The sequence below is a fragment of the Heptranchias perlo genome, unplaced genomic scaffold, assembly GCF_035084215.1.
Source record: "Heptranchias perlo isolate sHepPer1 unplaced genomic scaffold, sHepPer1.hap1 HAP1_SCAFFOLD_47, whole genome shotgun sequence".
Classification (NCBI taxonomy): Eukaryota; Metazoa; Chordata; class Chondrichthyes; order Hexanchiformes; family Hexanchidae; genus Heptranchias; species Heptranchias perlo.
In genome coordinates, this window is record NW_027139484.1 from 4237477 (window position 1) to 4262994 (window position 25518).

A 25518-nucleotide genomic window follows, 5' to 3' on the forward strand; every position below is an offset into this window, starting at 1 on the left:
GGGGGGAGTGGGAGAATGAGAGAGAGCCCCTTACTTCAATCAGTGATGTGTGGGGGGAGTGGGAGAGGGAGAATGAGAGAGAGCCCCTGACTTTAATCAGTGATGGGTGGGGGGAGGGGGGAGAGGGAGAATGAGAGAGAGCCCCTTACTTTCATCAGTGATGGGTCGGTGGAGGGGTGAGAGGAAGAATGAGAGAGAGCACCTTCCTTTCATCAGTGATGGGTGGAGGGAGGGGTCAGAGGAAGAATGAGAGAGAGCCCATTACTTTAATCAGCGATAGGTGGGGGAGGGGGGAGAGGGAGAATGAGAGAGAGCCCCTGACTTTAATCAGTGATGGGTGGGGTGTGAGGGGAGGGGGGAGAGGGAGAATGAGAGAGAGCCCCTTATTTCAATCAGTGATGGGTCGGGGGAGAGGGAGAATGAGAGAGAGCCCCTTACTTAAATCAGTAATGGGTAGGGGAGGGGAGAGAGGGAGAATGAGAGAGAGCCCCTGACTTTAATCAGTGATGGGTCGGGGGCGGGGTGAGAGGAAGAATGAGAGAGAACCCCTTATTTCAATCAGTGATGGGTCGGGGGAGAGGGAGAATGAGAGAGAGCCCCTTACTTAAATCAGTAATGGGTAGGGGAGGGGAGAGAGGGAGAATGAGAGAGAGCCCCTGACTTTAATCAGTGATGGGTGGGGGGGAGGGAGAATGAGAGAGAGCCCCTGACTTTAATCAGTGATGGGTGTGGGGAGGGGGAGAGGGAGAATGAGAGAGAGCCCCTTACTTTCATCAGTGATGGGTGGGTGAGGGGGAGAGGGAGAATGAAAGAGTGCACCCTACTTTAATCAGTGATGGGTGGGGGGAGTGGGAGAATGAGAGAGAGCCCCTTACTTTAATCAGTGATAGGTCGGGGGAAGGGGGAGAGGAAGAATGAGAGAGAGCCCCTTACTTTAATCAGTGATGGGTGGGGGAGGGGGAGAGGGAGAATGAGAGTGAGCCCCTTACTTTAATCAGTGATGTGTCGGGGGAGAGGGAGAATGAGAGAGAGCCCCTGACTTTAATCAGTGATGGGTGGGGGAGGGGGAGAGGGAGAATGAAAGAGTGCCCCCTACGTTCATCAGTGATGGGTGGGGGGAGAGGGAGAATGAGAGAGAGCCCCTTACTTTAATCAGTGATGGGTAGGGGGAGGGGGGAGAGGAAGAATGAGAGAGAGCCCCTTACTTTAATCAGTGATGCGTGGGGGGAGGGGGGAGGGAGAATGAGAGAGAGCCCCAAACTTAAATCATTAATGGGTGGGGAGGGGGAGATGGAGAATGAGAGAGAGCCCCTTACTTTAATCAGCGATGGGTGGGGGAGGGGGAGAGGGAGAATGAGAGAGAGCCTCTTACTTTCATCAGCGATGGGCGGTGGGAGAGCGAGAATGACAGAGAGCCGCTTACTTCAAACAGTGATGGGTGGGAGGAGAGGGGAGAGGGAGAATGAGAGGGTGCCCCTTTCTTTAATTAGTGATGGATGGGGGGAGGGGGAGGGGGAGGGGGAGAGGGAGAATGAGAGAGAGCCGCTTACTTTAATCAGTGATGGGCGGGGGGAGGGTGGGGAGGGAGAATGAGAGAGAGCCCCTTACTTTATTCAGTGATGGGGAGGGGGAGGGGTAGGGGGAGAGGAAGAATGAGAGAGAGCCCCTTACTTTAATCAGTGATGGGTAGGGGGAGGGGGAGAGGGAGAATGAGAGAGAGACCCTTACTTTCATCAGTGATGGGTGGGGGAGGGGGAGAGGGAGAATGAGAGAGAGCCCCTTCCTTTCATCAGTGAATGGCGGGGGGAGAGGGAGAATGAGAGAGAGCCCCTGACTTTAATCAGTGATGTGTGGTGGAGAGGGGAGAGGGAGAATGAGAGAGAGCCCCTTACTTTATTCAGTGATGGGCGGTGGGAGGTGGAGTGGGAGAGGGAGAATGAGGGAGAGCCCCTCACTTTAATCAGTGATGGGTGGGGGATGAGGGGAGAGGGAGAATGAGAGAGAGCCCCTTACTTTAATCAGTGATGTGTGGGGGGAGTGGGAAAGGGAGGATGAGAGAGAGCCCCTTACTTTATTCAGTGATGGGTCGGGGGTGGGGGGAGAGGAAGAATGAGAGAGAGGCCCTTACTTAAATCGGTGATGGGGAGGGTGAGAGGGAGAATGAGAGAGAGCCCCTTACTTTAATCAGTGATTGGTCGGGGGAGGGGTGAGAGGAAGAATGAGAGAGAGCCCCTTCCTTCAATCAATGATGTGTCGGGGGAGAGGGAGAATGAGAGAGAGCCCCTGACTTTAATCAGTGATTGGTGTGGGAAGGGGGAGAGGGAGAATGAGAGAGAGTGCCTCACTTTCATCAGTGATGGGTGGGGGAGGGGGAGAGGGAGAATGAGAGAAAGCCCCTGACTTTAATCAGTGATGGGTGGGGGGAGAGGGAGAATGAGAGAGAGCCCCTTACTTTAATCAGTGATGTGTCGGGGGAGGGGGGAGTGGAGGAATGATAGAGAGCCCCTGACTTGAATCAGTGATGGGTCGGGGGCAGGGGGAGAGGAAGAATGAGAGAGTGCCCCTTACTTTAATCAGTGATGGGTGGTGGGAGGGGGAGTGGGAGAATGAGAGGGAGCCCCTTACTTTAATCAGTGATGGGTGGAGGGAGAAGGGCGAGGGAGAATGAGAGAGAGCCCCTGACTTTAATCAGTGATGGGTGGGGGGAGGGTGGAGAGGGAGAATGAGAGAGAACCCCTTACTTTAATCAGTGATATGTGGGGGGAGTGGGAGAGGGAGAATAAGAGACAGCCCCTTAGTTTATTCAGTGATGGGTAGGGGGAGGGGGGAGAGGAAGAATGAGAGAGAGCCCCGAACTTAAATCAGTAATGGGTGGGGGGAGGGCGAGAGAGAGAATGAGAGAGAGCCCCTTACTTTAATCAGTGATGTGTGGGGGGAGTGGGAGAGGGAGAATGAGAGAGAGCCCCTTACTTTAATCAGTGATGTGTGGGGGGAGTGGGAGAGGGAGAATGAGAGAGAGCCCATGACTTTAATCAGTGATGGGTGGGGGGAGGGTGGAGAGGGAGAATGAGAGAGATCCCCTTACTTTAATCAGTGATGGGTCGGGGGAGAGGGAGAATGAGAGAGAGCCCCTTACTTTCATCAGTGATGCGTGGGGGGAGTTGGAGAGGGAGAATGAGAGAGAGCCCCGAACTTAAATCAGTAATGGGTGGGGGGAGAGGGAGAGAGAGATTGAGAGAGAGCCCCTTACTTTAATAAGTGATGGGTCGGGGGAGGGGTGAGAGGAAGAATGAGAGTGAGCCCCTTCCTTGAATCATTGATGGGTGGGGGGAGGGGTCAGAGTGAGAATGAGAGAGAGCCCATTACTTTAATCAGCGATAGGTGGGGGAGGGGGGAGAGGGAGAATGAGAGAGAGCCCCTGACTTTAATCAGTGATGGGTGGGGGGTGGGGTGTGGGGGGAGGGGGGAGGGGGTAAATGAGAGAGAGCCCCTTACTTTAATCAGTGATGGGTCGGGGGAGGGGTGAGAGGAAAAATGAGAGAGAGCCCCTTACTTTAATCAGTGATGGGGAGGGGGAGAGGGAGAATGAGAGAGAGCCCCGAACTAAAATCAGTTGTGGGTGGGGGGAGGGGGAGAGAGAGAATGAGAGAGAGCCCCTGACTTTCATCACTGATGGGTGGGTGACGTGGAGAGTGAGAATGAGAGAGAGCCCCTTACTTTGATCAGCGATGGGTTGGGGGAGGGGGAGAGGGAGAATGAGAGAGAGCCCCTTCCTTTAATCAGTGATGGGGGAGGGGGAGAGGGAGAATGAGAGAGAGCCCCTTACTTTAATCAGTGATGGGTTGGGGGAGGGGGAGAGGGAGAATGAGAGAGAGCCCCTTACTTTAATCAGTGATGGGTGGGGGGTGGGGGAGAGGGAGAATGAGAGAGAGCCCCTTACTTTAATCAGTGATGGGTGGGGGAGGGTGACGGGGAGAATGAGAGAGAGCCCCTTACTTTAATCAGTGATGCGTGGGGGGAGTGGGGAGGGAGAATGAGAGAGAGCCCCGAACTCAAATCAGTAATGGGTGGGGGGAGGGGGAGAGAGAGAATGAGAGAGAGCCCCTTACTTTAATCAGTGATGTGTGGGGGGAGTGGGAGAGGGAGAATGAGAGAGAGCCCCTTACTTTCATCAGTGATGGGTCGGGGGAGGGGTGAGAGGAAGAATGAGAGAGAGCCCATTACTTTAATCAGCGATAGGTGGGGGAGGGGGGAGAGGGAGAATGAGAGAGAGCCCCTGACTTTAATCAGTGATGGGTGGGGTGTGAGGGGAGGGGGGAGAGGGAGAATGAGAGAGAGCCCCTGACTTTAATCAGTGATGGGTCGGGGGCGGGGTGAGAGGAAGAATGAGAGAGAACCCCTTATTTCAATCAGTGATGGGTCGGGGGAGAGGGAGAATGAGAGAGAGCCCCTTACTTAAATCAGTAATGGGTAGGGGAGGGGAGAGAGGGAGAATGAGAGAGAGCCCCTGACTTTAATCAGTGATGGGTGGGGGGGAGGGAGAATGAGAGAGAGCCCCTGACTTTAATCAGTGATGGGTGTGGGGAGGGGGAGAGGGAGAATGAGAGAGAGCCCCTTACTTTCATCAGTGATGGGTGGGTGAGGGGGAGAGGGAGAATGAAAGAGTGCACCCTACTTTAATCAGTGATGGGTGGGGGGAGTGGGAGAATGAGAGAGAGCCCCTTACTTTAATCAGTGATAGGTCGGGGGAAGGGGGAGAGGAAGAATGAGAGAGAGCCCCTTACTTTAATCAGTGATGGGTGGGGGAGGGGGAGAGGGAGAATGAGAGTGAGCCCCTTACTTTAATCAGTGATGTGTCGGGGGAGAGGGAGAATGAGAGAGAGCCCCTGACTTTAATCAGTGATGGGTGGGGGAGGGGGAGAGGGAGAATGAAAGAGTGCCCCCTACGTTCATCAGTGATGGGTGGGGGGAGAGGAAGAATGAGAGAGAGCCCCTTACTTTAATCAGTGATGGGTAGGGGGAGGGGGGAGAGGAAGAATGAGAGAGAGCCCCTTACTTTAATCAGTGATGCGTGGGGGGAGGGGGGAGGGAGAATGAGAGAGAGCCCCAAACTTAAATCATTAATGGGTGGGGAGGGGGAGATGGAGAATGAGAGAGAGCCCCTTACTTTAATCAGCGATGGGTGGGGGAGGGGGAGAGGGAGAATGAGAGAGAGCCTCTTACTTTCATCAGCGATGGGCGGTGGGAGAGCGAGAATGACAGAGAGCCGCTTACTTCAAACAGTGATGGGTGGGGGGAGAGGGGAGAGGGAGAATGAGAGGGTGCCCCTTTCTTTAATTAGTGATGGATGGGGGGAGGGGGAGGGGGAGGGGGAGAGGGAGAATGAGAGAGAGCCGCTTACTTTAATCAGTGATGGGCGGGGGGAGGGTGGGGAGGGAGAATGAGAGAGAGCCCCTTCCTTCAATCAATGATGTGTCGGGGGAGAGGGAGAATGAGAGAGAGCCCCTGACTTTAATCAGTGATTGGTGTGGGAAGGGGGAGAGGGAGAATGAGAGAGAGTGCCTCACTTTCATCAGTGATGGGTGGGGGAGGGGGAGAGGGAGAATGAGAGAAAGCCCCTGACTTTAATCAGTGATGGGTGGGGGGAGAGGGAGAATGAGAGAGAGCCCCTTACTTTAATCAGTGATGTGTCGGGGGAGGGGGGAGTGGAGGAATGATAGAGAGCCCCTGACTTGAATCAGTGATGGGTCGGGGGCAGGGGGAGAGGAAGAATGAGAGAGTGCCCCTTACTTTAATCAGTGATGGGTGGTGGGAGGGGGAGTGGGAGAATGAGAGGGAGCCCCTTACTTTAATCAGTGATGGGTGGTGGGAGGGTGGAGAGGGAGAATGAGAGAGAGCCCCTTACTTTAATCAGTGATGGGTGGAGGGAGAAGGGCGAGGGAGAATGAGAGAGAGCCCCTGACTTTAATCAGTGATGGGTGGGGGGAGGGTGGAGAGGGAGAATGAGAGAGAACCCCTTACTTTAATCAGTGATATGTGGGGGGAGTGGGAGAGGGAGAATAAGAGACAGCCCCTTAGTTTATTCAGTGATGGGTAGGGGGAGGGGGGAGAGGAAGAATGAGAGAGAGCCCCGAACTTAAATCAGTAATGGGTGGGGGGAGGGCGAGAGAGAGAATGAGAGAGAGCCCCTTACTTTAATCAGTGATGTGTGGGGGGAGTGGGAGAGGGAGAATGAGAGAGAGCCCATGACTTTAATCAGTGATGGGTGGGGGGAGGGTGGAGAGGGAGAATGAGAGAGAGCCCCTTACTTTAATCAGTGATGGGTCGGGGGAGAGGGAGAATGAGAGAGAGCCCCTTACTTTCATCAGTGATGCGTGGGGGGAGTTGGAGAGGGAGAATGAGAGAGAGCCCCGAACTTAAATCAGTAATGGGTGGGGGGAGAGGGAGAGAGAGATTGAGAGAGAGCCCCTTACTTTAATAAGTGATGGGTCGGGGGAGGGGTGAGAGGAAGAATGAGAGTGAGCCCCTTCCTTGAATCATTGATGGGTGGGGGGAGGGGTCAGAGTGAGAATGAGAGAGAGCCCATTACTTTAATCAGCGATAGGTGGGGGAGGGGGGAGAGGGAGAATGAGAGAGAGCCACTGACTTTAATCAGTGATGGGTGGGGGGTGGGGTGTGGGGGGAGGGGGGAGGGGGTAAATGAGAGAGAGCCCCTTACTTTAATCAGTGATGGGTCGGGGGAGGGGTGAGAGGAAAAATGAGAGAGAGCCCCTTACTTTAATCAGTGATGGGGAGGGGGAGAGGGAGAATGAGAGAGAGCCCCGAACTAAAATCAGTTGTGGGTGGGGGGAGGGGGAGAGAGAGAATGAGAGAGAGCCCCTGACTTTCATCACTGATGGGTGGGTGACGTGGAGAGTGAGAATGAGAGAGAGCCCCTTACTTTGATCAGCGATGGGTTGGGGGAGGGGGAGAGGGAGAATGAGAGAGAGCCCCTTCCTTTAATCAGTGATGGGGGAGGGGGAGAGGGAGAATGAGAGAGAGCCCCTTACTTTAATCAGTGATGGGTTGGGGGAGGGGGAGAGGGAGAATGAGAGAGAGCCCCTTACTTTAATCAGTGATGGGTGGGGGGTGGGGGAGAGGGAGAATGAGAGAGAGCCCCTTACTTTAATCAGTGATGGGTCGGGGGAGAGGGAGAATGAGTGAGAGCCCCTTACTTTAATCAGTGATGGGTCGGGGGAGAGGGAGAATGAGAGAGAGCCCCTCACTTTAATCAGTGATGGGTGGGGGGGAGGGAGAATGAGAGAGAGCCCCTGACTTTAGACAGTGATGGGTGTGGGGAGGGCGAGAGGGAGAATGAGAGAGAGCCCCTTACTTTAATCAGTGATTGGTGGGGGAGGGGGAGGGGGAGAGGGAGAATGAGAGAGAGCCCCTTACTTTAATGAGTGATGGATCGGGGGAGAGGGAGAATGAGAGAGAGCCCCTTCCTTTCATCAGTGATGGGTGGGGGGGGGGGGAGAATGAGAGAGAGCCCCTGACTTTAATCAGTGATGGGTGTGGGGAGGGGGAGAGGGTGAATGAGAGAGAGCCCCGTCCTTTAATCAGTGATGGGTGGGGGGAGAGGGAGAATGAGAGAGAGCCCCTTACTTTAATCAGTGATGGGTAGGGGGAGGGGGGAGAGGAAGAATGAGAGAGAGCCCCTTCCTTTAATCAGTGATGCGTGGGGGGAGGGGGGAGGGAGAATGAGAGAGAGCCCCTTCCTTTAATCAGTGAATGGCGGGGGGAGAGGGAGAATGAGAGAGAGCCCCTCACTTTAATCATTGATGGGTGGGGGGAGAGGGGAGAGGGAGAATGAGAGAGAGCCACTTACTTTAATCAGTGATGGGTGGGGGTGAGGTCGGGGGAGAATGAGAGAGAGCCCCTTACTTTAATCAGTGTTGGGTGGGGTGGGGAGAGAGGGAGAATGAGAGAGAGCCCCTTGCTTTCATCAGTGATGGGTGGACGGAGAGGGGAGAGGGAGAATGAGAGAGAGACCCACACTTTAATCAGTGATGGGTGGAGGGAGAGGGGAGAGGGAGAATGAGAGAGAGCCCCTTACTTTAATCAGTGATGTGTGGGGGGAGGGGGGAGAGGAAGAATGAGAGAGAGCCCCTTACTTTCATCAGTGATGGGTGGGTGAGGGGGAGAGTGAGAATGAGAGAGAGCCCCTTACTTTAATCAGTGGTGGGGGGGTGGGAGGGTGAGAGGGAGAATGAGAGAGAGCCCCTTACTTTAATCAGCGATGGGTGGGGGGAGGGTGAGAGGGAGAATGACAGAGAGTCCATTACTTTCATCAGTGATGGGTGGGAGAGGGGGAGAGGGAGAATGAGAGAGAGCCCCTTACTTTAATCAGTGAGGTGTGGGGGGAGGGGGGAGAGGGAGAATGAGAGAGAGCCCCTTACTTTAATCAGTGATGGGGAGGGGGAGAGGGAGAATGAGAGAGAGCCCCAAACTTTAATCAGTGATGGGTGGGGTTGGGGGCGAGGGAGAATGAGAGAGATCCCCATACTTTAATCAGTGATGGATGGGAGAGGGGGGAGAGGGAGAATGAGAGAGAGCCCCTTACTTTAATCAGTGATGTGTGGGGGGAGGGGGGAGAGGAAGAATGAGAGAGAGCCCCTTACTTTAATCAGTGATGGGGAGGGGGAGAGGGAGAATGAGTGAGAGCCCCGAACTAAAATCAGTTATGGGTGGGGGGAGGGGGAGAGAGAGAATGAGAGAGAGCCACTTACTTTCATCAGTGATGGGTGGGTGAGGGGGAGAGTGAGAATGAGAGAGAGCCCCTTACTATAATCAGTGGTGGGGGGGAGGGTGAGAGGGAGAATGAGAGAGAGCCCCTTACTTTAATCAGTGATGTGTGGGGGGAGGGGGCAGAGGAAGAATGATAGAGAGCCCCTTACTTTAATCAGTGATGGGCAGGGCGAGAGGGAGAATGAGAGAGAGCCCCAAACTTTAATCAGTGATGGGTGGGGGGTGGGGGCGAGGGAGAATGAGAGAGATCCCCATACTTTAATCAGTGATGGGTGGGGGAGGGGGGAGAGGGAAAATGAGAGAGAGCCCCTAACTTTAATCAGTGATGAGTGGGGGGTGGGAGAGAGGGAGAATGAGAGAGAGCCCCTTACTTTAATCAGTGATGGGTGGGGGGAGGGTGACGGGGAGAATGAGAGAGAGCCCCTGACTTCAATCAGTGATATGCGGCGGGAGGGGGGTGAGGGAGAATGACAGAGAGCTCCTGACTCTAATTATGATGGGCGGGGGGAGTGGGGAGGGGGAGAATGATAGAGAGCCCCTTACTTTAATCAGTGATGGGGAGGGGGAGAGGGAGAATGAGAGAGAGCCCCAAACTTTAATCAGTGATGGGTGGGGTTGGGGGCGAGGGAGAATGAGAGAGATCCCCATACTTTAATCAGTGATGGGTGGGAGAGGGGGGAGAGGGAGAATGAGAGAGAGCCCCTTACTTTAATCAGTGATGTGTGGGGGGAGGGGGGAGAGGAAGAATGAGAGAGAGCCCCTTACTTTAATCAGTGATGGGGAGGGGGAGAGGGAGAATGAGTGAGAGCCCCGAACTAAAATCAGTTATGGGTGGGGGGAGGGGGAGAGAGAGAATGAGAGAGAGCCACATACTTTCATCAGTGATGGGTGGGTGAGGGGGAGAGTGAGAATGACAGAGAGTCCATTACTTTCATCAGTGATGGGTGGGGGAGGGGGAGGGGGAGAGGGAGAATGAGAGAGAGCCCCTTACGTTAATCAGTGATGTGTGGGGGGAGGGGGGAGAGGAAGAATGAGAGAGACCCCCATACTTTAATCAATGATGGGTGGGGGGGAGGGGAAGAGGGAGAATGAAAGAGAGCCCCTTAATTTAATCAGTGATGGGCGTGGTTCAGAGGGAGAATGAGAGGGAGCCCCTTCCTTTATCAGTGATGGGTGGGGGGAGGGGGAGAGGGAGAATGAGAGAATGCCGCTGACTTTGATCAGTGCTGGGTGGGTGAGGGGGAGAGGGGGAATGAGGGAGATCCCCTTACTTTAATCAGTGATGGGTGGGGGGAGGTGAAGAGGGAGAATGATAGAGAGCCCCTCACTTTAATCAGTGATGGGTGGGGGGAGGGGAGAGGGAGAATGAGAGAGAGCCCCTGACTTTCATCAGTGTTGGGTGGACGGAGGGGGAGCAGGAGAATGAGAGAGAGCCCCTTACTTTAATCAGTGATGGGCGGGGGGAGGTTGGAGAGGGAGAATGAGAGAGAGCCCCATCCTTTAATCAGTGATGGGTGGGGGGGAGGGTGAGAGGGAGAATGAGAGAGAGCCCCTGACTTTCATCAGTGAGGGGAGGGGGAGAGGGAGGATGAGAGAGAGCCTCTTCCTTTAATCAGTGAATGGCGGGGGGAGAGGGATAACGAGAGAGAGACGCTTACTTTCAGCAGTGATGGGCGGTGGGAGGGGGAGTGGGAGAGGGAGAATGAGAGAGAGCCACTTACTTCAATCAGTGATGTGTGGGGGGAGGGGGAGAGGGAGAATGAGAGAGAGCCCCTTACTTTATTCCGCGATGGGTAGGGGGAGGGGGGAGAGGAAGAATGAGAGAGAGCCACTGACTTTAATCAGTGATGGGTAGGGGGGAGGGGGAGGGGGAGAGGGAGAATGAGAGAGAGCCCCTTACTTTAATCAGTGATGGGTAGGGGGGGGAGGGGGAGGGGGAGAGGGAGAATGAGAGAGAGCCCCTTACTTTAATCAGTGATGGGTGGGTGGAGGGGGAGAGGGAGAATGAGAGAGAGCCCCTTACTTCAATCAGTGATGGGTGGGGGGAGAGGGAGAATGAGAGAGAGCCACTTACTTTCATCAGTGATGTGTGGGGGAGGGGGGGAGGGAGAATGAGAGAGAGCCTCTTCCTTTAATCAGTGAATGGCGGGGGGAGAGGGAGAATTAGAGAGAGCCCCTGACTTTAATCACTGATGGGTGGGGGAGGGGGCAGAGGGAGAATGAGAGAGAGCCTCTTCCTTTAATCAGTGAATGGCGGGGGGAGAGGGAGAATGAGAGAGAGCCCCTTACTTTAATCAGTGATGGGTGGGGGGAGGGGAGATGTAGAATGAGAGAGAGCCCCTGACTTGAATCAGTGATGGGTGGGGGGAGTGTGGAGGGAGAATGAGAGAGAGCCCCTGACTTTAATCAATGTTGGGTGGAGGGAGGGGGAGAGGGAGAATGAGTGAGAGCCCCTGACTTTAATCAGTGATGGTTGGGTTGAGGGGGTAGAGGGAGAATGAGAGAGAGCCCCTCACTTTAATCAGTGATGGGTGGGGGGAGAGGGTAGAGGGAGAATGAGAGAGAGCCCCTTACATTAATCAGTGATGTGTGGGGGGAGTGGGAGAGGGAAAATGAGAGAGAGACCCTGACTTTAATCAGTGATGGGAGGGGGAGAGGGAGAATGAGAGAGAGCCCCTTACTTTAATCAGTGATGGGCGGGGGGAGTGTGGAGAGGGAGAATGAGAGAGAGCCCCATACTTTAATCAGTGATGGGTGGGGGCAGGGGGAGAGTTCGAATGAGAGAGAGCCCCTGACTTTCATCAGTGAGGGGAGGGGGAGAGCGAGAATGAGAGAGAGCCTCTTCCTTTAATCAGTGAATGGCGGGGGGAGAGGGAGAATTAGAGAGAGACCCTTACTTTAATCAGTGATGGGCGGTGGGAGGGGGAGTGGGACAGGGAGAATGAGAGAGAGCCCCTTACTTTAATCAGCGATGGGTAGGGGGAGGGGGGAGAGGAAGATTGAGAGAGATCCCCTGACTTTAATCAGTGATGGGTAGGGGGGGAGGGGGAGGGGGACGGGGAGAGGGAGAATGAGAGAGAGCCCTTACTTTAATCAGTGATGGGTAGGGGGAGAGGGAGAATGAGAGAGAGCCCCTTATATTCATCAGTGATGGGTGGGGGAGAGCGAGAGGGAGAATGAGAGAGAGCCTCTTCCTTAAATCAGTGAATGGCGGGGGGAGAGGGAGAATGAGAGAGAGCCCCTTACTTTAATCAGTGATGTGTGGGGGAGAGGGAGAGGGAGAATGAGAGAGAGCATCTTAGTTTAATCAGTGAAGGGCGGGGGGAGAGGGGAGAGGGAGAATGAGAGAGAGCCGCTTACATTATTCAGTGATGGGTGGGGGGGAGGGGAGAGAGGGAGAATGAGAGAGAGCCCCTTACTTTAATCAGTGATGGGCGGGGGGAAAGGGGAGAGGGAGAATGAGAGAGAGCCCCTTACTTTAATCAGTGATGGGCGGGGGGAAAGGGGAGAGGGAGAATGAGAGAGAGCCCCTCACTTTAATCAATGATGGATGGGGGGAGGGGGAGAGAGAGAATGAATGCGAGCCCCTTACTTTAATCAGTGATGGGTGGGGGAGGGGGAGTGGGAGAATGAGAGAGAGCCCCTTCCTTTAATCAGTGATGGGCGGTAGGAGGGGGAGTGGGAGAGGGAGAATGAGAGGGAGCCACTTCCTTTAATCAGTGATGGGCGGTAGGAGGGTGAGTGGGAGAAGGAGAATGAGAGGGAGCCACTTCCTTTCATCAGCGATGGGCGGGGGGAGAGGGAGAATGACAGAGACCCCCTGACTTTGATCAGTGATGGGTGGGGGTGAGGAAGAGGGAGAATGAGAGAGAGCCCCTTACTTTAATGAGTGATGTGTGGGGGGAGTGGGAGAGGGAGAATGAGAGAGAGCCCCTTACTTTATTCAGCGATGGGTAGGGGGAGGGGGGAGAGGAAGAATGAGAGAGAGCCCCTGACTTTAATCAGTGACGGGTATGGCAGGGGAGGGGGAGGGGGAGGGGGAGGGGGAGGGGGAGGGGGAGGGGGAGGGGGAGGGGGAGGGGGAGAATGAGAATGAGAGAGAACCCCTTACTTAGATCAGTGATGGGTGGGGGGAGGGGGAGAGGGAGAATGAGAGAGAGCCCCTTACTTTAATCAGCGATGGGTGGGGGAGGGGGAGAGGGTGAGGGAGAGAGAGCCCCTTACTTTAATCAGTGATGGGTGGGGGAGGGGGAGAGGGAGAATGAGAGGGAGCCACTTACTTTAATCAGCGATGGGCTGGGGTAGAGGGAGAATGACAGAGACCCCCTGACTTTGATCAGTGATGGGTGGGGGTGAGGGAGAGGGAGAATGAGAGAGAGCCCCTTACTTTAATCAGTGTTGGGTGGGGTGGGGAGAGAGGGAGAATGAGAGAGAGCCCCTTCCTTTAATGAGTGATGGGTAGGGGGGGAGAGGGAGGGGGAGAATGAGACAGAGCCCCTTCCTTTAATCAGTGATGGGTGGGGGGAGAGGGAGAGGGAGAATGAAGGAGAGCCCCTTACTTTAATCAGTGATGGGCGGGGGGGGGGGGGTAGGGGGGAGAGGGAGAATGAGAGAGTGCCCCTGACTTTGATCAGTGCTGGGTGGGTGAGGGGGAGAGGGAGAATGAGAGAGAGCCCCTTACTTTAATCAGTGATGGGCGGGGGGGGAGGGGGAGAGGGAGAATGAGAGAGAGCCCCTCACTTTGATCAGTGATGGGTGGGGGTGAGGGAGAGGGAGAATGAGAGAGAGCCCCTTACTTTAATCAGTGTTGGGTGGGGTGGGGAGAGAGGGAGAATGAGAGAGAGCCCCTTCCTTTAATGAGTGATGGGTAGGGGGGCAGGGGGAGGGGGAGAATGAGACAGAGCCCCTTACTTTAATCAGTGATGGGTGGGGGGAGAGGGAGAGGGAGAGGGAGAATGAGAGAGAGCCCCTTACTTTAATCAGTGATGGGCGGGGGGGGGGGGTAGGGGGGAGAGGGAGAATGAGAGAGTGCCCCTGACTTTGAACAGTGCTGGGTGGGTGAGGGGGAGAGGGAGAATGAGAGAGAGCCCCTTACTTTAATCAGTGATGGGCGTGGGGGGGAGCGGGAGAGGGAGAATGAGAGAGAGCCCCTGACTTTAATCAGTGATGGGTGGGGGAGGGGGCAGAGGGAGAATGAGAGAGAGCCCCTTACTTTAATCAGTGATGAGTGGGGGAGAGGGGAGAGGGAGTATGAGAGAGAGCCCCTTACTTTAATCAGTGATGGGCGGTGGGAGGGGGAGTGGGAGAGGGAGAATGAGAGGGAGCCACTTACTTTAATCTGCGATGGGCTGGGGGAGAGGGAGAATGACAGAGACCCCCTGACTTTGATCAGTGATGGGTGGGGGTGATGGAGAGGGAGAATTAGAGAGAGCCCCTTACTTTAATCAGTGTTGGGTGGGGTGGGGAGAGAGGGAGAATGAGAGAGAGCCCCTTACTTTAATGAGTGATGTGTGGGGGGAGTGGGAGAGGGAGAATGAGAGAGTGCCCCTGACTTTGATCAATGCTGGGTGGGTGAGAGGGAGAGGGAGAATGAGAGAGAGCCCCTGACTTCCATCAGTGATGGGCGGGGGGGGGGGGGAGGGGGAGAGTGAGAATGAGAGAGAGCCCCTTACTTTCATCAGTGATGTGTGGGGGAGGGGGAGAGGGAGAATGAGAGAGAGCCCCTTACTTTAATCAGCGATGGGTGGGGGAGGGGGGAGAGGGAGAGGGAGAGAGAGCCCCTTACTTTAATCAGTGATGGGTGGGGGAGGGGGAGAGGGATAATGAGAGAGAGCCTCTTCCTTTAATCAGTGAATGGCGGGGGGAAAGGGAGAATGAGAGAGAGCCCCTTACTTTGATCAGTGATGGGCGGTGGGAGGGGGAGTGGGAGAGGGAGAATGAGAGGGAGCCACTTACTTTAATCAGCGATGGGCGGGGGGGAGAGGGAGAACGACAGAGACCCCCTGACTTTGATCAGTGATGGGTGGGGTGGGGAGAGAGGGAGAATGAGAGAGAGCCCCTGACTTTAATCAGTGATGGGAGGAGGGAGAGGGGAGAGGGAGAATGAGAGATAGACCCTCACTTTAATCAGTGATGGGCGGGGGGGAGGGGGAGAGGGAGAATGAGAGAGAGCCCCTGACTTTAATCATTGATGTTTTGGGACAGTGGGAGAGGGAGAATGAGAGAGAGCCCCTTACTTTATTCAGTGATGGGGAGGGGGAGGTGGAAGAGGAAGAATGAGAGAGAGCCCCTTACTTTCATCAGTGATGGGGAGTGGGAGAGGGAGAATGAGAATGAGAGAGAGCCCCTTACTTTCATCAGTGATGGGTGGGGGGAGAGGGAGAGGGAGAATGAGATAGCGCCCCTTAAATTAATCAGTGATGGGCGGGGATGAGAGGGAGAATGAGAGGGAGCCCCTTACTTTAATCAGTGATGGGCGGTGGGAGGGGAAGGGGGAGAGGGAGAATGACAGAGAGGCCCTTACTTTAATCAGTGATGGGTGGGGGGAGAGGGGAGAGGGAGAATGAGAGGGAGCCCCTTACTTTAATCAGTGTTGGGTGGGGTGGGGAGAGAGGGAGAATGAGAGAGAGCCCCTTACTTTCATCAGTGATGGGAGGGGGGAGGGGGCAGCGGGTGAATGAGAGGGAGCCCCTTCCTTTCATCAGTGATGGGTGGAGGGAGAGGGGAGAGGGAGAATGAGAGAGAGCCCCTTACTTTAATCAGTGATGGGTGGAGGGAGAGGGGAGAGGGAGAATGAGAGAGAGAAGCTTACTTTAATCAGTGATGGGTGGGGGGAGGGGGAGGGGGAGAGGGAGAGGGAGAATGGGAGAAAACCCCTTCCTTTAATCAGTTTTAGGTTGGTGAGGGGGAGGGGGAGAATGAGAGAGAGCCCCTTTCTTTCATCATTGATGGGCGGGGTGGAGAGGGAGAATGAGAGAGAGTCCCTCACTTTAATCAGTGATGGGCGGGGGGAGGGGGGGGAGAATGTAGAGAGCCCCTTCCTTTAATCAGTGATGGGTGGGGGGAGGGGTAGAGGGAGAATGAGAGAGAGCCCCTAACTTTAATCAGTGATGGGTGGGGGAGGGGGGAGAGGGAGAATGAGAGGGAGCCCCTTCCTTTAATCATTGCTGGGTGGTGGGAGGGGGAGAGGGAGAATGAGAGAGAGCCCCTTACTTTAATCATTGATGGGAGGGTGGAGAGGGAGAATGAGAGAGAGTCCCTAACTTTAATCAGTGATGGGCGGGGGGAGGGGGTGGGGGTGGGATAATGAGAGAGAGCCCCTTCCTTTAATCAGTGATGGGCGGGGGGGAGGGGGAGAGGGAGAATGAGAGAGAGCCCCTTACTTCAATCAGTGATGGGTGGGCGGAGGTGGGAGAGGGAGAATGAGAGAGAGACCCTTCCTTTAATCAGTCATGGGCGGTGGGAGGGGGAGAGGGAGAATGACAGAGAGCCCCTTACTTTAATCAGTGTTGGGTGGGGGGAGGAGGGAGAGGGAGAATGAGAGAGAGCCCCTTACTTTAATCAGTGATGGGTGGGGTGAGAGGGAGAGGGAGATGGAGAGGGAGAATGAGAGAGAGCCCCTTACTTTAATCAGTGATGGGTGGGGGGAGTGGGAGAGGGAGAAGGAGAGTGATCACCTTACTTTGATCAGTGATGGGCGGGGAGTGAGGGAGAATGAGAGAGAGCCCCATACTTTAATCAGTGATGGGTGGGGGGAGGGGGAGAGGGAGAATGAGAGAGAGCCCCTTACTTTTATCAGTGATGGGAGGGGGGAGAGGGAGAAGGAGATAGAGACCCTTACTTTAATCAGTGATGGGTGGGGGAGGGGGGAGAGGGAGAATGAGAATGAGAGAGAGCCCCTTGCTTTCATCAGTGATGGGCGGGGGAGAGGGAGAGGGAGAATGAGAGAGAGCCCCTTTCCTTAATCAGTATTGGGTGGTGGGAGGGGGAGAGGGAGAATGAGAGAGAGCCCCTTACTTTAATCAGTGATGGGCGGGGGAGAGTGAGAGGGAGAATGAGAGAGAGCCCCTTCCTTTCATCAGTGATGGGTGGGGGGAGTGGGAGGGAGAGAATGAGAGGGAGCCCCTTGCTTTCATCAGTGATTGGTGGGGGAGGGGGAGGGGGAGAATGAGAGAGAGCCTCTTACTTTTATCAGTGATGTGTGGGGGAAGGGGGAGAATGAGAGAGAGCCCCTGACTTTCATCAGTGATGGTTGGCGCAGGGGGGGTGTGGGAGAATGAGTGAGAGCCCCTGACTTTAATCAGTGAAGGGCGGGGGGAGGGGGGAGAGGGAGAATGAGATAGAGCCCCTTATTTATTCAGTGATGGTGAGGGGGAGAGGGAGACTGAGAATGAGAGAGAGCATCTTAGTTTAATCAGTGAAGGCCGGGGGGAGAGGGGAGAGGGAGAATGAGAGAGAGCCGCTTACATTATTCAGTGATGGGTGGGGGGGAGGGGAGAGAGGGAGAATGAGAGAGAGCCCCTTATTTTAATCAGTGATGGGCGGGGGGAAAGGGGAGAGGGAGAATGAGAGAGAGCCCCTCACTTTAATCAGTGATGGATGGGGGGAGGGTGAGAGAGAGAATGAGAGAGAGCCCCTTACTTTAATCAGTGATGGGTGGGGGAGGGGGAGTGGGAGAATGAGAGAGAGCCCCTTACTTTAATCAGTGATGGGTGGGGGGAGGGGGTTGAGGGAGAATGAGAGAGAGACCCTTACTTTAATCAGTGATGGGTGTGGGAGACGGAGAATGAGGGAGTGCCCCTTACTTTAATCAGTGATGGGCGGGGGGAGGGGGGAGAGGGAGAATGATAGAGAGCCCCTTCCTTTAATCAGTGATGGGTGGGGGAGCAGGAGAATGACAGAAAGCCCCTTCCTTTCATCAGTGATGTGTTGGGGGAGGGAGGTGAGGGAGAATGACAGAGAGCCCCTTACTTTAATCAGTGATTGGAGGGGGAGGGGGGAGAGCGCGAATGACAGAGAGACCCTTACTTTGATCAGTGATGGTTGGGAGAGGGGGAGAAATAGAATGACGGAGATCCCCTTACTTTAATCAGTGATGGGTGGGTGGAGGGGGGAGGGGGGAGTGGGAGAATGACAGAGAGCCCCTTACTTTGAACAGTGCTGGGCGGGGGGAGGCGGAGAGACGGAGAATGAAAGGTTGCCCCTTAATTTAAACAGTCCAAATTGTTTCCTAGTTTTTTGTAAAATACTGACTGTTCAGATTTCCCACATTCCTGATTTCATAGAATCATAGAATCATAGAAGTTGCAACATGGAAACAGGCCCTTCGGCCCAACATGTCCATGTCGCCCAGTTTGTACCACGAGCAAGTCCCAATTGCCTGCACTTGGCCCATACCCCGCTCTACCCATCTTACCCATGTCACTGTCCAAATGCTTTTTAAAAGACAAAATTGAACCCGCCTCTACTACTGCCTCTGGCAGCTCGTTCCAGACACTCAAAAACCGTTGAGTGAAAAAATTGCCCCTCTGGACCCTTTTGTATCTCTCCCCTCTCACCTTAAATCTATGCCCCCTCGTTATAGACTCCCCTACCTTTGGGAAAAGATTTTGACCATCGACCTTATCACTGCCCCTCATTATTTTATGGACTTCTATAAGATCACCCCTTAACCTCCTACTCTCCAGGGAAAAAAGTCCCAGTCTATCTAACCTCTCCCTATAAGTCAAACCATCAAGTCCCGGTCGCATCCGAGTAAATCTTTTCTGCATTCTTTAATAATATCCTTTCTATAATAGGGTGACCAGAACTGCACACAGTTTTCCAAGTGTGGCCTTACTCATGTCCTGTACAACTTCAACAAGACATCCCAACTCCTGTATTAAATGTTCTGACTAATGAAACCAAGCATGCCGAATGCCTTCTTCACCACCCTATCCACCTGTGACTCCACTTTCAAGGAGCTATGAACCTGTACTCCTAGATCTCTTTGTTCTATAAATCTCCCCAACGCCCTACCGTTAACGGAGTAGGTCCTGGCCCAATTCGATCCACCAAAATGCATCACCTCACATTTATCGAAATTAAACTCCATCTGCCATTCATCGGCCCATTGGCCCAATTCATCAAGGTCCCGTTGCAATCCCAGATAACATTCTTCACTGTCCACAATGCCACCAATCTTGGTGTTATCTGCAAATTTACTAACCATGCCTCCTAAATTCTCATCCAAATCATTGATATAAATAACAAACAACAGCGGAACCAGCACCGATCCCTGAGGCACACCGCTGGACACAGGCCTCCAGTTTGAAAAACAACCCTCTACAACCACCCTTTGTCTTCTGTCATCAAGCCAATTTTGTATCCAATTGGCTACCTCACCTTGGATCCCATGAGATTCAACCTTATGTAATAACCTACCATGCGGTACCTTGTCAAAGGCTTTGCTGAGGTCCATGTAGACCACGTCTACTGCACATCCCTCATCTATCTTCTTGGTTACTCCTTCAAAAAACTCAATCAAATTCGTGAGACATGATTTTCCTCTCACAAAACCATTCTGACTGTTCCTCATCAGTCCCTGCCTCTCCAAATGCCTGTATATCCTGTCCCTCAGAATACCCTCGAACAACTTACCCAGTGCAGATGTCAGGCTCACCGGTCTGTAGTTCCCAGGCTTTTTTTTTATTCGTTCACGGGATGTGGGCGTCGCTGGCAAGGCCGGCATTTATTGCCCATCCCTAATTGCCCTCGAGAAGGTGGTGGTGAGCCGCCTTCTTGAACCGCTGCAGTCCGTGTGGTGACGGTTCTCCCACTGTGCTGTTAGGAAGGGAGTTCCAGGATTTTGACCCAGCGACAATGAAGGAACGGCGATATATTTCTAAGTCGGGATGGTGTGTGACTTGGAGGGGAACGTGCAGGTGGTGTTGTTCCCATGCGCCTGCTGCTCTTGTCCTTCTAGGTGGTAGAGGTCGCGGGTTTGGGAGGTGCTGTCGAAGAAGCCTTGGCGAGTTGCTGCAGTGCATCCTGTGGATGGTGCACACTGCAGCCACAGTGCGCCGGTGGTGAAGGGAGTGAATGTTTCGGGTGGTGGATGGGGTGCCAATCAAGCGGGCTGCTTTGTCCTGGATGGTGTCGAGCTTCTTGAGTGTTGTTGGAGCTGCACTCATCCAGGCAAGTGGAGAGTATTCCATCACACTCCTGACTTGTGCCTTGTAGATGGTGGAAAGGCTTTGGGGAGTCAGGAGGTGAGTCACTCGCCGCAGAATACCCAGCCTCTGACCTGCTCTCGTAGCCACAGTATTTATATGGCTGGTCCAGTTAAGTTTCTGGTCAATGGTGACCCCCAGGATGTTGATGGTGGGGGATTCGGCGATGGTAATGCCGTTGAATGTCAAGGGGAGATGGTTAAACTCTCTCTTGTTGGAGATGGTCATTGCCTGGCACTTATCTGGCGCGAATGTTACTTGCCACTTCTGAGCCCAAGCCTGGATGTTGTCCAGGTCTTGCTGCATGCAGGCTCGGACTGCTTCATTATTTGAGGGGTTGCGAATGGAACTGAACACTGTGCAGTCATCAGCGAACATCCCCATTTCTGACCTTATGATGGAGGGAAGGTCATTGATGAAGCAGCTGAAGATGGTTGGGCCTAGGACACTGCCCTGAGGAACTCCTGCATCAAAGTCCTGGGGCTGAGATGATTGGCCTCCAACAACCACTACCATCTTCCTGTGTGCTAGGTATGACTCCAGCCACTGGAGAGTTTTCCCCCTGATTCCCATTGACTTCAATTTTACTAGGGCTCCTTGGTGCCACACTCGGTCAAATGCTGCCTTGATGTCAAGGGCAGTCACTCTCACCTCACCTCTGGAATTCAGCTCTTTTGTCCATGTTTGGATCAAGGCTGTAATGAGATCTGGAGCCAAGTGGTCCTGGCGGAACCCAAACTGAGCATCGGTGAGCAGGTTATTGGTGAGTAAGTGCCGCTTGATAGCACTGTCGACGACACCTTCCATCACTTTGCTGATGATTGAGAGTAGACTGATGGGACGGTAATTGGCCAGATTGGATTTGTCCTGCTTTTTGTGGACAGGACATACCTGGGCAATTTTCCACATTGTCGGGTGGATGCCAGTGTTGCAGCTGTACTGGAACAGCTTGGCTCGAGGCGCAGCTCGTTCTGGAGCACAAGTCTTCAGCACTACAGCTGGGATGTTGTCGGGGCCCATCGCCTTTGCTGTATCCAGTGCACTCAGCCGTTTCTTGATATCACGTGGAGTGAATCGAATTGGCCGAAGACTGGCTTCCGTGATGGTGGGGATATCGGGAGGAGGCTGAGATGGATTATCCACTCGGCACTTCTGGCTGAAGATGGTTGCAAACGCTTCAGCCTTGTCTTTTGCACTCACGTGCTGGACTCCGCCATCATTGAGAATGGGGATGTTTGCAGAGCCTCCTCCTCCCGTTAGTTGTTTAATTGTCCACCACCATTCACAACTGGATGTGGCAGGACTGCAGAGCTTTGATCTGATCCGTTGGTTGTGGAATCGCTTAGCTCTGTCTATAGCATGTTGCTTCCGCTGTTTAGCATGCATGTAGTCCTGAGTTGTAGCTTCACCAGGTTGGCACCTCATTTTTAGGTACGCCTGGTGCTGCTCCTGGCATGCTCTTCTACACTCCTCATTGAACCAGGGTTGATCCCCTGGCTTGTTGGTAATGGTAGAGTGAGGAATATGCCGGGCCATGAGGTTACAGATTGTGCTGGAATACAATTCTGCTGCTGCTGATGGCCCACAGCGCCTCATGGATGCCCAGTTTTGAGCTGCCAGATCTGTTCTGAATCTATCCCATTTAGCACGGTGGTAGTGCCACACAACACGTTGGATGGTGTCCTCAGTGCGAAGACGGGACTTCATCTCCACGAGGACTGTGCGGTGGTCACTCCTACCAATACTGTCATGGACATATGCATTTGCGACAGGTAGATTGGTGAGGACGAGGTCAAGTAAGTTTTTCCCTCGTGTTGGTTCGCTCACCACCTGCCGCAGGCACAGTCTAGCAGCTATGTCCTTCAGGACTCGGCCAGCTCGGTCAGTCGTGGTGCTACCGAGCCACTCTTGGTGATGGACATTGAAGTCCCCCACCCAGAGTATATTTTGTGCCCTTGCTACCCTCAGTGCTTCCTCCAAGTGGTGTTCAACATGGAGGAGGACTGATTCATCAGCTGAGGGAGGACGGTAGGTGGTAATCAGCAGGAGGTTTCCTTGCCCATGTTTGACCTGATGCCATGAGATTTCATGGGGTCCAGAGTCAATGTTGAGGACTCCCAGGGCCACTCCCTCCTGACTGTATATCACTGTACCGCCACCTCTGGTGGGTCTGTCCTGCCGGTGGGACAGGACATACCCAGGGATGGTGATGGAAGAGTCTGGGACGTTGGCTGAAAGATATGATTGTGTGAGTATGGCTATGTCAGGCTGTTGCTTGACTAGTCTGTGGGACAGCTCTCCCAATTTTGGCACAAGTCCCCAGATGTTAGTAAGGAGGACCTTGCAGGGTCGACTGGGCTTGGTGTTTTGCCGTTGTCGTGTCCGGTGCCTAGTCGTCCGATGCCGGGTGGTCCGTCCGGTTTTATTCTTATTATGACTTTTCGTAGCGAGATTTTACAACTGAGTGGCTTGCTAGGCCATTTCAGAGGGCAATTAAGAATCAACCACATTGCTGTGGGTCTGGAGTCACATATAGGCCAGACCGGGTAAGGACGGCAGGTTTCCTTCCCTAAAGGACATTAGTGAACCAGATGGGTTTTTACGACAATCTGGTAGTTTCATGCTTTTCCCTGCCGCCCTTCTTAAACAAAGGCACAACATTTGCTACCCTCCAATCTTTAGGCACCTCACCTGTAGCTGTCGATGATTCAAATATCTCTGCTCGGGGACCCGCAATTTCCTCCCTAACCTCCCATAACGTCCTGGGATACATTTCATCAGGTCCCGGAGATTTATCTACCTTGATGCGCGTTAAGACTTCCAGCACCTCCCTCTCTGTAATATGTACACTCCTCAAGACATCACAATTTATTTCCCCAAGTTCCCTCACATCCATGGCTTTCTCAACTGTAAATACCGATGTGAAATATTCATTCAGGATCTCACCCATCTCTTGTGGTTCCGCACATAGATGACCTTGTTTATCCTTAAGAGGCCCTACTCTCTCCCCAGTTACTCTTTTGCCCTTTATGTACTTGCAGAAGCTCTTTGGATTCTCCTTTGCCTTATCTGCCAAAGCAATCTCATGTCCCCTTTTTGCCCTCCTGATTTCTCTCTTAACTCTACTCCGGCAATCTCTATACTCTTCAAGGGATCCACTTGATCCCAGCTGCCTCTGCATGTCATATGCCTCCTTCTTTTTGAATAGGGCCTCAATCTCCCGAGTCATCCAAGGTTCCCTACTTCTACCAGCCTTGCCCTTCACTTTATAAGGAATGTGCTTACCCTGAACCCTGGTTAACACACTTTTGAAAGCCTCCCACTTACCAGACGTCCCTTTGCCTGCCAAGAGACTCTCCCAATCAACTTCTGAAAGTTCCTGTCCAATACCATCAACATTGGCCTTTCCCCAATTTAGAATTTTAACTTTTGGGCCAGACCTATCATTCTCCATAGCTATCTTAAAACTAATGGAATTATGATCACTGGTCCCAAAGTGATCCCTCACTAACACTTCTGTCACCTGCCCTTCCTTATTTCCCAAGAGGAGGTCAAGTTTTGCCCTCTCTCTCGCCGGCCATCCACATACTGAATGAGAAATTCCTCCTGAATACACTCAACAAATTTCTCTCCATCCAAGCCCATCATGCTATGGCTGTCCCAGTCAATGTTGGGAAAGTTAAAGTCCCCTACTATTACCACCCTATTTTTCTTGCAGCTGTCTGTAATCTCCTTACATATTTGCTCCTCAATTTCCCGTTGACTATTTGGGTGTCTGTAGTACAATCCTGTCAAAGTGATCTTTCCCTTCATATTTTTCATTTCTACCCATATAGACTCAGTGGGCGAACCCTCGGATATATCCCCTCTCACTACTGCCGTGATGTTCTCCCTAATCAAGAACGCAACCCCCCCTCCTCTCTTACCTCCTGCTCTATCTTTCCTATAGCATCTGTACCCTGGAACATTGAGCTGCCAGTCCTGCCCCTCCCTTAGCCATGTTTCAGTAATATCTATAACATCCCAGTCCCATGTGCCCATCCATGCCCTGAGTTCATCTGCCTTGCCCATCAGACTTCTTGCATTGAAATAAATGCAGTTTAATCTAGACTTCCCTTGGTCTTTGCCCTGCTTTCTCAGACCATCTGTCCGGTCATGTTCTGTACACTCTCCCTTACTGCCTTTTGTTTCTGTCACCACTTTACTTCCCACTGACTTCCTGCATCGGTTCCCATCCCCCTGCAACATTAGTTTAAACCCTCCCCAACAGCACTAGCAAACACTCCCCCGAGGACATTGGTTCCAGTCCTGCCCAGATGCAGACCGTCCAATTTGTCCTGGTCCCACCTCCCCCAGAACCGGTTCAAATGGCCCAGGAATTTGAATCCCTCCCTCTTGCACCATCTCTCAAGCCACGTATTCATCCTAGCTATCCTGTCATTCCTACTCTGACTAGCCCGTGGCACTGGTAGCAATCCTGAGATTACTACCTTTGTGGTCCTACTCTTTAGTTTAACTCCTACCTCCCTAAATTCAGCTTGTAGGACCTCATCCTGTTTTTTACCTATATCGTTGGTGCCTATATGCACCACGACAACTGGCTGTTCACCCTCCCCCTCCAGAATGTCCTGCAGCCGCTCCGAGACATCCCTGACCCTTGCACCAGGGAGGCAACATACCATCCTGGTGTCTTGGTTGCGTCCGCAGAAACGCCTGTCTATTCCCCTTACAATCGAGTCCCCATATCACGAGAGCTCTGCCACTCTTTTTACTGCCCTCCTGTGCAGCAGAGCCAGCCACGGTGCCATGAACCTGGCCACTGCCACCTTCCCCTGGTGAGCCATCTCCCACAACAGTATCCAAAACGGTATACCTGTTTTGGAGGGAGATGACCGCAGGGGACCCCTGCACTGCCTTCCTACCCTTCCTCTGTCTGTTGGTCACCCATTCACTATCTCCCTCAGTAATTTCCATTGACTTCAGTAACATTAACTTCCAGCGAATATCCTGCAATTTTCTGCGTCTGGCCCGAGGAACTTCAAATCTCGGTTTGTTCTTCTTCGAGCAGGTTAAGTGGAGATTTCATAGTGGAGTTTTGATTGGGTAGATATGGAGAAACTGTTTCCACTGGCAGGAGGGTCGCTAACCAGAGGACGCAGATTGATGAGAATTGGCAATAAAGCCAGGGGGGAGATGAGTGGAATTTTCTTTACGCAGCGAGTTTTTCTGATCTGGAACCGAATGCCTGATAGGGCTGTGGAAGCAGATTCGTGTTTAAAATCTACCCCAATGACTCTGTCTATAACCGATGCTCTGTCTGTCCAGTCGCTCGCGGTGAACAAATTTGTTTAGTAACTTTCAAAATGGAATTGGATAAACACTTGTAAAGGAGAAAGGTTGCAGGACCATTGGGAAAGTGCAGGGGAGTAGGATTAAATGGATAGCTCTTTCAAAGAGCCAGCACAGACAGCAGGGGCCGAATGGTCTCCTTCTGTTCTGTCTGCTTCAAATCAATGGGGGG

At 53.3% G+C, this 25518-nt stretch overlaps 1 protein-coding gene across 2 annotated transcripts in view; it reads left to right on the forward strand.

The window, feature by feature from the left end:
- LOC137313321 (NACHT, LRR and PYD domains-containing protein 3-like) overlaps positions 1 to 25518 on the forward strand; it is a 78402-nt gene that overhangs the window by 20385 nt on the left and 32499 nt on the right. The gene's annotated exons all lie outside the window — the stretch shown is intronic.